Source organism: Colletes latitarsis, chromosome 6 (genome assembly GCF_051014445.1).
Source record: "Colletes latitarsis isolate SP2378_abdomen chromosome 6, iyColLati1, whole genome shotgun sequence".
Lineage (NCBI taxonomy): Eukaryota > Metazoa > Arthropoda > Insecta > Hymenoptera > Colletidae > Colletes > Colletes latitarsis.
The window spans coordinates 18,549,393-18,557,297 of record NC_135139.1 but is presented as its reverse complement, the minus strand read 5'-3'; positions in this window follow the sequence as shown (position 1 = coordinate 18,557,297).

Below are 7,905 nucleotides of genomic sequence, written 5' to 3'. Positions count from 1 at the left end.
TGTATTCGTAATCGAATGGAAGAAATCTCGCCCGTAGCGAAATAAAAATGGGAGAAAAGGAAGAGGACGTTGCGTTCCGAGTCGGCGAGGTATAAATCATGACGCGGAGCGAAACGTACGGTGAAGATGCGCAGGAACCGGGGATCATGAATGAAGGTGAAGGCTGATGAGACGAAGGATGCACGATTCTCGATGCGGATAGTCCGGGTCAGACTCGGAGTAAGACTTCTCCGGCCGATGAAGAGCCGTAACCGAGGGGAAGAACCCGTTCGAACCAGAGTTTATATACCGTGTATAGCTCAGGGCAAGGCTGTGGCAGCCGCGATACCGTCTCACCTGAACAGGTTGAGACTTCCAGGAGTCCGCGATGCAGAACAAACGATTCCTTTCCTCGTGCCTCGGCATACGACCGATTAGAGTGCTGCGAGAACTCCCGATAATTGCCGCCGACTGTTTGCGCTCTCCGAAGCGTGGCGATTATTCGAACGGTCGACTATACGGGACGTGCATGAAAATTCCAACGCGCTGTTACTTCTTATTTAGATAATGAATCATGCCCGTGTCGACGGCCGAACGTGCCTCTTTGGGAACCGTAAACATACAAACGGCGGGACAATTTAGTTGTATTGGCGGGGAAGGTAGGAACCTCGAACAGGTTAGAACGACGCGTCTTACGGTTATTGCCGTTCGCGATCTTCCACGATCGTCGAATAATTTCGCAGTTAGATCGGTTTCGGCACGAGAAAAACACGAACGGGGACCGAAACCAGCGTTTAGTCTCTTTTTTTTCTACGAATTTAAAACGATCGAGCGACGGGGGATCAGCGACGAGGAAAAGACGTCGGTTCGCGGTCGAAACGATACGACGGTGATCGGTTGTCATCGAAAAGCAGGTTCCCTCGGGAAAAGAAGATCCGAGTGCCGCGGGGCATGCGAGGTCCGAGTTACACGTTCCATCGGTGGGGGCCCTGGGGCCCCATTACGGGCGCTACCTCGTCGTTGGCGATATTACCGCAAATTGCCACCCTCAAAAGAGGAACGGCCCCGGTGCTCCGTTGCTGGAGCCAAGGAGTCGGCCGATTGCTCGGTGCATCGCCTACGTCTCGCAACGTCGGTTTTACAACTGGGGCCCGTCGCTGCTCCTCGTTCTCTCTCTCTCTCTGTTCTTTCTCTCTCTATACGATCTCTCGTCCTTGCTCGGCGTTCGACCGCATATGCGTGCCTCCTCTTCTTTCTATGCGCGCGGCGTGTAATACCGTAATCGGGCAATTTCGGGGCTTCCCGTCCGAATAAATCCATGGTTAATGCCTCCTCTCCGCTCCTCCCCGTCGCTACCACCAGCTTCTGGCCGCGCGCGCGTACACACACACACACATACACATACCCCACCCCCTCCTGCCTTTTCGTTCGTTCATCACCGTCCTTCTCCTCCTCCTCCTCCGCATTTTACTTCTTAGCTTTCTCGCGCCCCCAGGGCGCTGGAAGTCGAGTACCAGGAGAGAAAGAAAAAGGCGGCCAGAAGGGGGGGGGGGAGAGAGACCGCGGGGTACGCGCGGCTTCTATCTGAGCACTCGAAGGCTCGCGTGCGGCTAAGTGGGCCCCGAGAAACGGAGCCCCGAAAGGAGAGGCAGGAGAAGAAGAAGAGGAAGATGATGATGATGATGATGAAGAAGACGAGGACAAAGAAGAGGAGGAAAGAAGAGGAGGGTGGCGACGGAGGGGTACGCAACACCATCCTCTGCCTTTTACCTCAGCCATCCTTCGCCTCACCCACCTGTCTGCCGGCAATCTTCTAGTAGCCTTGGGCTACCACTCCGCTGCTACCAGAGGGGCTACTCTTCGGCTACCAACGTCCGGTCCTGGTTTCCCTCGCGGTGCAGTAACTCTCGCCCGCGTACCGCCGGGATTACGCTCAAACGAAACACTTGTTTTTAACGCGTTCGACGCGCCTTGTTTCGGAGATTGCCGGCCTACAACGTTCATACGTTTGCAGCGCCTTGTCACCGAACGCGGCCTTCTCACGTTCGTTGTCGGACCATTTCCTCCTAGCTTCATCATTGCCCAATTATTAACTCTTTTATTCAAAATTTGACATCCAGTTGGTAACAGTTTCGATTCCTCGATAAGAGAAATAAGTCAAGCGTTGTAGAGTACCACGTTGCCGTAGAATTGGATACGTTCGAAAGACTGGAATTAGCGTCGGAGATAACCATAGCAAAGAGGATGAGTCGAGGTCATCAACCAGCTGTCATCGCGTAAAAGTGAGAAACGTCGTCGCGAGAAAGTAGTTGGCTGTGCGGTTGACAGAGAAGGCGTCCATTTGTATGGCGTGACTGATGGTGCGCCTATATCGGGTAACCGGGGTGCATTGCACTTTTTCTTTCGAACGCGAACAAACAACTGCATAGAAAAGCGAAACAAAGGCAGCTTTCAGCTAGGTTGGAAGTCGTACGGGACCGGGTTTGCGACGAGTATGCAGAAGTTATCTATTTGTCGATAAAAGGTCGCATTAGAATTCAGCACCTTTGGCAGTAGATGTGACTGACGGTAAAAATCGAAGACTTACGACTATGCATTCCTGTCGCGCGCAGTGTCTCACCCATGACCTCGACTATTACCTGCCACTTCTACCTGTTTACGTCCCAGTGCTTGAGCCAACTCGAGTTCGAAGAATCGGCAGAAGGCGCACAAAGATTTATGTCACACAATTTCTTATCCGTGCGAGGTACAACGAGAAACACAGAACGTGGATAGTTATTCGCTTCTAAACAGTACCCCGTACGCCGATTAACACGCGTCGTTAATTTCGCGGAGGGCAATTCGCGAAGGCGAGTCTCTCGAAAAAGCCGTCGAAAGGAATTTAAATTGTTCGTCAACGCCACTTGCTATCAGGAATTTTAATAAACACGTTTCTCGATACTTTATTTACTGTTCGCGGTATCAATCTTCGCAAGCGTAAGCCGCTCGATAAACCATCGCCGCTTCAATGATCTCGAGTCGTCCAACCGAGGAAAACCGGCCCACGCGTCCTTCCGATTCGCGTTCGCTGATCGACGCTGCCCGGTAGGCATTCGCATATCGAACGACGATATTTTAAGAGAACAACACCGTGGTCGTTGAATTATCTTCTTAAACGGCACCCAGGGTTCTAGACAACGAATGTACGATTCGTTACTCGCGACACAACATTTTGAATATCGTGGCAGTCCTTTGGTTCATAGCTACTACAAAATAGTTCGATCTGTTTGCTGTAAGACGCGTCGAGGCAACGAGAGCAAATGAAAAGAAACGTTGTGAGGTCGATTGACCGTCCATCGACGCCCTCTTCGATTACGCAACAGGGTGAGATACGAAGGCTTTCAAAGACTTTTGTAAGAAGCGTCGTGGGCCAATCGCTAGCGAAGGTCCACCGGCTGGGATTTACGGTCGCCCGGCTGCCATTTTATCAATCTGGATTAGCATACGCCGCATTAAACCATAACTTACGTCGGCTACTCCATTCTTGCCTGGGCTACCTACGTCTATGATACCCGGTTCGCTACAAACTGTTGCACTCTCGGCTCCCTCGTCGCGCGTACACGACGGTGGTTGCAACGACAACGTGATCCGCGACGCGATAAATCAGTAACCGGTGACTTTTCTTGCCACCCTGGCCGGCTATTATTCACAGATGACTGATTCACGATGAACGCTCACGTCGAAACACTCATTAACGCTTTTATCGTGTCTCCTGTTTGATTTATCCGAAAATTCGATGGAATTCTATAAAGCACGAGACGGTGTGCGTCGCAACGTATTCCAGCCTCAAGGCCATAGTATAATTTCGACCCCAGTGCAAAGAAAAACCCTGTAGCCCTGTACGTGCCGATACAAACATATATAATCGCACAGTGTATCCGAGCAAGGAGCACCGATAAGCCGGTCAACGAACAAGTTTAAAATTTGTTGAATTTGGTGATCGATAAAAGATATTTAAAGCGATAAGTCGCGTAACTATCGATCCGAGTAGTTGGTTGAAGAGTATGTCGACGGCGTCCGGGGGCCAAGGACCTCGAAAGAAGGCTCGCGAACCAAAAATCATGCCAGTTTACCGCATCCATGCGTGCGCTCCTTAGCGGCAACGACGCACGAAACGATCCCACCCATTCGGCCGCGAGAGAGGCAGGAGATGAAGCTCCCGGTGGATCTTGGCTTTTACGGGAGTGCAATTAAGAGGTACCAATTACACGGCAACGAAACGTCGGAAGATCCAGCGGGCGGGAGGGACACCGGATGTCGACGAGCGCGGGAGAGTGGCAGCGATCTTCTTTCGCAGCGGGAGGCAGGGACAGTCGCGTCTTCATCTCGGGTGCGCGGCCTAATTGGTCGGAATGCTCCCTTACTAATTAAGCATTCGACTAATTATTAATTACATCGACGCGAGCGCTCGAATTAATTCGCCTGGGCTGTGGGGTGCCAGCGCCGCGGGGCACGCTCGCCGGGCATAAGCATCGCATTTAATGCTCGAGCGCGACTCGCGCGACAGCGCGGCGTGTTACGAGCGGCAAGGACGATGTACCTAAACGCATCCCCGGGACTTATCGTCGCCGTCGTCTTGCTCGATTTATCTACTTTGTCGGTCAGCCGTACCCGTGGCCTTTAAACGGATGGTAACGCACCCTCGGGGCGCAGATGCGGCCGCAGGTGTCGCGCGACGATTTGCGCCCGCTCCTTGTAATTAGTTAGGACGCCCGAACACGCGCTCGCGACCAACCAACGCGACCCCTCCACTCTATGTTGTTTACGATTACGAATCGATCGCGTTGTATATCCGATGAAACTTTAATTAACCAGCGACAAGCCAGGAGCGCCCGAGATCGCGGCCGCCGCGCGTTTCTCTTCGCGGTTACGCTTCTGATTTCTTTCGATTTATCCGCAACGCCCCGGGTGGACGTGTAACTTAGAAGCTGCTGGCCTCCGAGCAACTCTCTCGGTAATCACGGAAGGCGTGACTCATCTTGCCCCGCTGCATCGGGATTAGGTCGTGCAATTAATGGAAAGCGCTCCGACGCGCGCCTCTTCGGTCGATTGTTTACGTTCTCTCGTATTCCCAAGATGCGACCCTCGTTTTTGCGTGATAGTTACTCAAAAATTCGGGTTCAGTAACATCTGTGCGATTGGGTTTCGAGAAAGTGGCTTGGTTTCATTATTTTTATTACGCATTGCTTTAATTCAGATCGATGGAACCGGAGGATAAGCGATAATTTTGATTTTTTTCTCGCGTTTTACTTGGGGCAGTTTTGCAATTGCTGGGCACATGTAAGCCAGGCAACTCGACCACCTTGAATCACTCGTAAACGGTTTGTTGTACGAAAGCGGATCGAGCAGAACTCATATAAAACGTGTTTTTTTATTTATGGATATTTTTCTCAGGTTTTACGTGATTTTAATACCTCGCGGTCGGAAAGTACTTAAATATTTGAGTATCTCGGATCAGGTATCAATAACTATTACTTTTAAACTATTTTCTAATGTAAATGAGTATTTGCTTTGAGGGATATTAAAAACAAGGTTTATTACGGGCAGTAACAGCAGTTAAACGTGTTGCCGCTATAATTGTAGGAAAACGTGTTATTCGCACTTACTAATATTAAGCGCTTCATCGAGCGTAACGAATATTTCAAGCAGCAACGATATTAATTTATTTTAAGGATATTTCAGTAATTGGTAAACAAAAGTTTCGCTTCTTTTTGGTATTTATAAATAATTGATACAGTACACTCGTTTAATCATATTAGGCAGAATAAAATTAATCTTTCTTCCTTGTTCTAAATTACTTTGCAGTAATGCTTAATATTATTTTGTGTAGTTGAATTAATGCTACTATATGTCTTATTCTTTCGCTCGCATTTTGAGACTACGTTTATACGATCACCCTATTTGTTTGGTTATTTAGTGGTTCGGGCAACTGATCCTACTATCATTAGTATATGTATATTCAGATTGAACATCAGAGGACAATCAAAACATACGAGAGCAAGAAGATCGATAAACCTTTTCCAAAGAAACACAGTGTTCTTTCCCTCCTGATTTTCGTTTCTGCAACTAGTACGTTCTAAGTAACAACCTTTCCGTTAAACACGTTCGGTGCACCATTCGTAACTCGGTTCTTTACCTTTTAGTTTCTTGACGGACCGTTCGAGTACTCCGCAATATCGGCTTACAAAATACTGCAGTTTCCTCGTGTACGCGGGGAAGGTCGGAGTAGCGAGTGGTACGGCGACATTTTTATTGTCGAACGACAGGACTAAATCGCAGGGAGTAGCTCGGTGCCGCGAGTACCCGCGACGTATAGCATCTCGTGACCGTATATACCGTATTTCGATTTATCTACTCTGCTCCGCGGTCGGTTTCGCGATCACGGGGAAGGCCTCGTGACTCGAAAAAGCGCCTCTAAAGTATCATCGGGGCGTAGGTGCAGGTGGCGCGGATACACGCGTGCGAGAGACCAGCTCGCGAGCTCCACCAGCTCGCGCTCGCGCAGCCTCGCAATTTATTTCAGCGATCGCACGAACACACCGAACCGCCCTTAGGTATTATTTATGGTTATGGATCGGTGCCGTTTATAAGTTCGGTGGTACTTTGACCGACTACAAGTACCGGTTGTCTCGCAGTGAGTATATCATTAGCAGTTTTATTATTAGTAATCTCGAGCTCGAACACCGAGCAACGACCGCGGCTACTAATAAATTCCGGAGCCGTGGTACCTACGTGCGCGGTGGTTATTAATTCCGCTGAATTTCATTTCGTGTACGCGGCATTGTCGACCCGCTGGGAATCCTTGATCGTCCGCGCTCGACCCGATCATCTCCGACGGTTATTAAATTACAAAGCCCCGTCTCGAGTTCGCGGGTCCACCTACGCCGCCGGGTCAAGGTCGATCGCGATATCCCGTACGAATTAACCCCACCGTCGACGATTGTTTGCTCCTCCGTTGCGATTTTGCCGCGTGGCTTTCGATTCCCGCGGTCCCAGGTCGACCGTGCCAGCCACGGATCCTCCTACGCTCGGTGCGCTCCTCCCGGGACGGGTCAATCGAGATAGCGTTCCGTATTAACCTCCGGGCAATTAATTACTCCCCTTCAATCCGCGATAGTTTTCCTTTTTCCCCCCGCTACCCAAACTACAATCCGCGCGGTCGGCCAGAAAAAGAGCGAACACGACGCGCTGGCGCGGGAGTGAAGAGACCACGGACCAAGCCCGATCGAGGCAAGAAGGAAAGAAGAAGAACACGAAATAGCGGCGGCCGTAGAAGCCGGAGATGAAGGAGAAGAGAGAGGATGTGCGTGCATGCCGCTCACGTAGCGTGCCAGCCAGTCTGGCAGCCTCCGCGGACTCTCCTGCCCCTCTCACGGGTAAAAGTGAGCCCTCTTCTCGGCACTCTCTCTTCCACTCGTTCCTCCTCGAGTGCAGCGTTACGGGAGGAAGGGTATCTTCCTCTTTATCAAACTGCAGCCTCTTACCTGGAGCACTCCCACCCACGGCCCCACCTGCGGCACCACGGACACCGCAACAGGTGAGAGACTACCGAGACCGCTCCGTGCCCCTTAAAACCGTGCCCCATCGGGCGCTCGATTCTTTTCGACGAACTACGCGGGAGTCTGCAACCATCGCTTTTTCCCGAAATTGCGACGAGAAATATGAACTGCATAAACAGAGTTCCAAGTAGAATAGAAACGTCGAGTTTCTCAGTAAAAATTAGACTATTTAAACAATTTCTAGCGATAAATAATGTTTCAAATGAAGATCTTCAAGGATTTACGAAATTATTGACACCTGAAGTAAAATGATTGGAGATGGTCAAAAATTGGACTTTTTCGCGTCTAAATCGCCGTTTTCGAGCACTGTGCAACGCGAATGTTAGCG